Below are 4,835 nucleotides of genomic sequence, written 5' to 3'. Positions count from 1 at the left end.
TGCTGGTTGTGGGTCATGGGGGGCATATAAGGGGTTGGGCTGTCAAGCGTGAAATCAAATGGATATGATGATAATTCATTGGCCAGGTGGTTTGGCTGGGAATTATGATGTGCACCTAATGGAAAAAAAAAAGAATAGTAGATAAGGAAGAGGAAGAAGAAGAAGAAGAAGGAAATAAAGTAAACTAATAATTGTTATGAATTTGTAATTCCCATGATTGGAGAAAATGACAGGTAATTGCACCAAAAAGAAAAGGAAAGTGATAGTTAGGTTTTTTTGGATCATAAAACTAAATCTAGCTATTTTGCCCAGCTATTCTCTACTATTTGATTGGGTTTGATCTGTTTCTATTCTGGACAGGATTGACATGTTTCTTGGCCCTACGGGACTTTTTCAATATTGCAATGGACAAAAGCCCACAAATGATCAGTTCTAATTGAACCCAGACCTTAACGTGGAAAAGAGACAAAGGTCAGGGCCTTCAAAATTGAATTGCAAGGATGGAAGTAGTTTTCACTTTTCAGCCTAAAAAAGGGAAGAAACTCGAAGTTGCATACGTAATTACGTGGTTTGCTGGAAGATATTCGAAATTCCCTTGAGAGTTGGGAAACTTGAGACTTTGGCGTCAACTACTATGTCCGATTAGAAAATATCGTGACTTTTTCAATATTGCAATGGATAAAAGCCCACAAATAATCTTAGTTCTAATTGAACCCAGACCTTAACGTGGAAAAGAGAAAAAGTTCAGGGCCTTCAAAATGGAATTGCAAGGATGGAAGTAGTTTTCACTTTTCAGCCTAAAAAAGGGAAGAAACTCGAAGTTGCATGCGTAATTACGCGGTTTGCTGGAAGGAATTCGAAATTCCCTTGAGAGTTGGGAAACTTGAGACTTTGGCGTCAACTACTACGGCCGATTAGAAAATATCTTTCACAAAACACCAAAGAGTTTCAGTTCAAATCCTCCACTGCATCTCTCTGAACGTCTATATATACCATTGGCCAATCTGTTTTCCCCATCCCATATCCAACAAATCAAGGCCTTTAGCTTTGCTAACATAGAAAACCTTTTGTTTTTAGCCTCTCTTTCTTTTCGCTTCTCTATGATTTCCTCTCCATTATTCTCCAATGCTCTCTCCAATTGCAACGGTCCATGCCGAGACCTGAACGACTGCTCTGGTCAGCTCATTTGCATCAAAGGCAAGTGCGCTGATGATCCTGATGTGGGGACTCACATCTGCCAAGGAAGTAGCCCTACTGCCAGCCCTCAGGCACTCTTAAATGCAAGGGCAAAAGTCATCCCACTTACACATGCTCACCTTCAGTTACATCCGCCACAAAAGCTCGCTTAACGAACAACGATTTCAGCGAAGGTGGTCCGTCTGAATGTGATGGGAAACATCATAGAAACTCCGAGCGTATAGTGGCCCTGTCCACTGGTTGGTATAATGGAGGGTCAAGGTGTGGGAAAATGATAAGGATCACCGCCAGTAACGGAAGAAGCGTAACGGCTAAGGTGGTTGACGAGTGTGACTCGGGGCAGGGGTGCCCACTTGTAAGAATAACATTGTTGATGGGTCTGATGCCGTGTGGAGTGCTTTGGGGCTGGATAAAGATAAGGGGATTGTGGACGTTTCCTGGTCCATGGCCTAGGGTTTAAGAAGAACTTAAAATCTACTTTCTTTTTTTTTAATGTTTAAACTTGGTTAAATTAATAAGGTCAAGAAATTTGGTGGACATGGTCCTTGTCCATGGCCTTTGTAAAATCTGTATGAAACTGAGCAGGGAGTTAAATCTTGCTCTTTGATATGAGAAAACAAAGCGAGAAATAATGATAATAGGTTTGCATATATCATTGTCGAACTTGTCAAAATTTGAAATTTCAATGCCACCATCAATCCTTGGAAGCTATATCAATCACTTTCTATACAACGAAGAGAAACCCAAAGTGTGGGTAAATATTAACTAGGGTCTTTCTCATTCTAATCGACTCATAGCTTTCCCATGCAAGGAATCTTAAGTTCTACACAAAGAGTCTTCCATGAATTAAGCGGTTTGCTGGAAGAATTTGGCCTTCATCGAGAAGGTATCTCTTCAGGAACGACTTTGACTTTGGCGTCAAACTTATTGAATGTACATGTTAATTTATTTAAATCTGTCTTCATATTTCATTTTAAATATCTCATTGATTTTGTTCTTCTCCAAGTTTTTGGACTCGTTGAAAAAAAATCTTTTTAAACCTATCTTTCATACATTTTCTGTCAAAAATATACATACCTTTAAGTTTTATTAATGAATAATCAATTTGCTGTGGTAATTAAATTTGATATATGGATAAATCAATTATCTTGTATATGTACCTTTGTATAAGCTACATCAAATCAAGTCAAGCATGCAAAATTCTGTTGACAATATTATTTTATCTAAAATCTAAGTTATGCCTCATCATTTAATTCAAATTTTATAACTGAGCAGAGATATGGGTTATGGTTCCCAAGCCCTTACCCCACAAAATATGAAACGTCCATGCCGTATATGACGAAGAAAAATCCACAAAAAATCAACAAACAGATTCTTAACAAGCCGTATCTAGAACGGCTCTCCAAGTTGTAAAATTGAACACAAGAAAGATGTCATCGTCAGTACCGAAGTATGGGGAAGACTTGGACTTTGGCATCAATCAGTTGTGTGCTCTTTATAATCTAATTGATATTGTGACAAGAATTCAGTTATCAAAGAGGACATTTCTGTTTAAATCCTTATAATTTTATAAGGTTAAGTTTGTTTAACAGTAAATAATTTCTGAAAAATGATTTTTGAAAAATACTTACATTTTCTGAATTAAAAGAAATTTTTTGTTGTTTGGATAAATTAATAAAAAATATTTTTTGTTGTTTAGTTTTTTTTGAAAAATCTTTTTTTTTTCAAATAATATTAATATAACTATTAAAATATTCAAAGTTATTTATTATTAAGATATATTAAAATTATTAACATTAAAAAATAACTATATTTTAATAATAATATTTAATATTAAAATATTATGTTAATATAAAAATACTTAAAATAAAACTATTTCTTATTCTTTATATTATTTATTAATATATTATAATATTATTTAATAATATATTATATTAATAGTATGTTATTTATAAATATATTATTATAATATTTATTAGTTAAATTAATAATATTTATTATATTATTTACTAATATATTATTATTTATTAATATAATATTAGTTATAAGTAAAATTACACTTAAAAATATTAATAAATAATTCTACTTATGGTCAGCTTTTTTTTCAAAAAATATCTTTCCTTTCAAATTTGTAAGATAATTTTAAAAAAAATGATCTTATTTTTTATTGATAAAAAATCATTTTCCATGACCAATCAATTTTTCATTAAACAAGAACTTAAAAATATAAAATTATTTTTCAAAAATTATTTTTTCGCAAACGGAACCTAAATTCATGCACAGATGCTCCTTCCAATCCCACAACCTTCCATATCAACTGACCCATCAGTTTTTCTAACAAGGGAAAGCTAGCATGTCCCAAAGCAGCGGTCCATGCCTAGACCTCAAAGACTGCTATATATGATTACCCCATTTGCATGAAAGGCAAGTGCAATAATGACGATCCTGTGGGAACTCAAATCATGTAGTAGAAGTAGCAGAGCCGACTGGGAATAGCTGCATAAAGGATCACCGCCAGTAACGGAAGAAGCGTGACGGCTAAGGTGGTTGACGAGTACGACTCGAGGCGTGGGTGCGACGAAGAGCATGCATACCAGCCACCTTGTGAGAATAGCATTGTTGATGGGTCTGATGCAGTGTGGAGTGCTTTGGAGCTGGATAAAGAAGAGGGGATTGTAGACGTTTCCTGGTCCAAGGCCTAGGGTTTAAGAAGAACTTAAATTCTACTCTTTTTTTTTAATGTTTAAACTTGATTAAATTAATAAGGTCAAGAAATTTGGTGGGCATAGTCCTTGTCCATGGCCTTTGTAAAATCTGTATAAAACTGAGCAGGGAGTTAAATCTTGCTCTTTGATATGAGAAAACATAGCGAGAAATAATGCTAATAAATTTGCATATATCATTGTCCAACTTGTCAAAGTTTGAAATTTCAATGCCACCATCAATCCTTGGAAGTTATATCAATCACTTTCTATACAACGAAGAGAAACACAAAGTGTGGGTAAATATTAACTAGGGTCTTTCTCATTCTTTTCGACTTATAGCTTTCAAATGCGGGGAATCTTAATTTCTACACAAAGAGTATTCCATGAATTAAGGCGGTTCGCCGGAAGAAATTGGCCTTCGTCGAGAAGATATTTCTTCAGGAACGACTTTGACTTTGGCGTCAAACTTATTCAATATACATGTTAATTTATTTAAATCTGTCTTCATATTTCGTTTTAAATATCTCATTGATTTTGTTCTTCTCCAAGCACTAGAAGAAAATAGAAGATTAGTGACAGTTTTTTAGTGACTTTTCACTTAAAAACGCCGTTAACTTTCATATTTTTATAAACCTTAAGGTATTTTTAATTAAAACACCATTAAATATTCGAATATCAGCATTTGTACTTATAAACACCACTAAAAACAGAAATTAATGGCCTTTATCGACTACAACACATAGAATAATCCCTTCTAAAAAATTAGATTTATTATTGGTGTTTATCGATTTTAACGCCTAGAGTAATCCCCTTTAAAAAATTAAATTTATTATTGAAGGTATTTTTGATAAAAAAAACCTTAAATAATTTATTTATAAAAAATAAATGAAAAATTATTGAAGGTGTTTTTGACAGACAACACTTTGAATAATT

General features: G+C 33.4%; 1 pseudogene; it reads left to right on the top strand.

The window, feature by feature from the left end:
* The first annotated feature begins 982 nt into the window (after positions 1–982).
* LOC111284228 (kiwellin-like) lies at positions 983–4,094 on the top strand (annotated as a pseudogene).
* Positions 4,095–4,835: the final 741 nt, after the last annotated feature.

The sequence above is a fragment of the Durio zibethinus genome, chromosome 6 (genome assembly GCF_047325235.1).
Source record: "Durio zibethinus cultivar Kanyao isolate XHJ-2024 chromosome 6, ASM4732523v1, whole genome shotgun sequence".
Classification (NCBI taxonomy): domain Eukaryota; kingdom Viridiplantae; phylum Streptophyta; class Magnoliopsida; order Malvales; family Malvaceae; genus Durio; species Durio zibethinus.
This window is presented reverse-complemented; position numbering and strand designations above follow the sequence as displayed.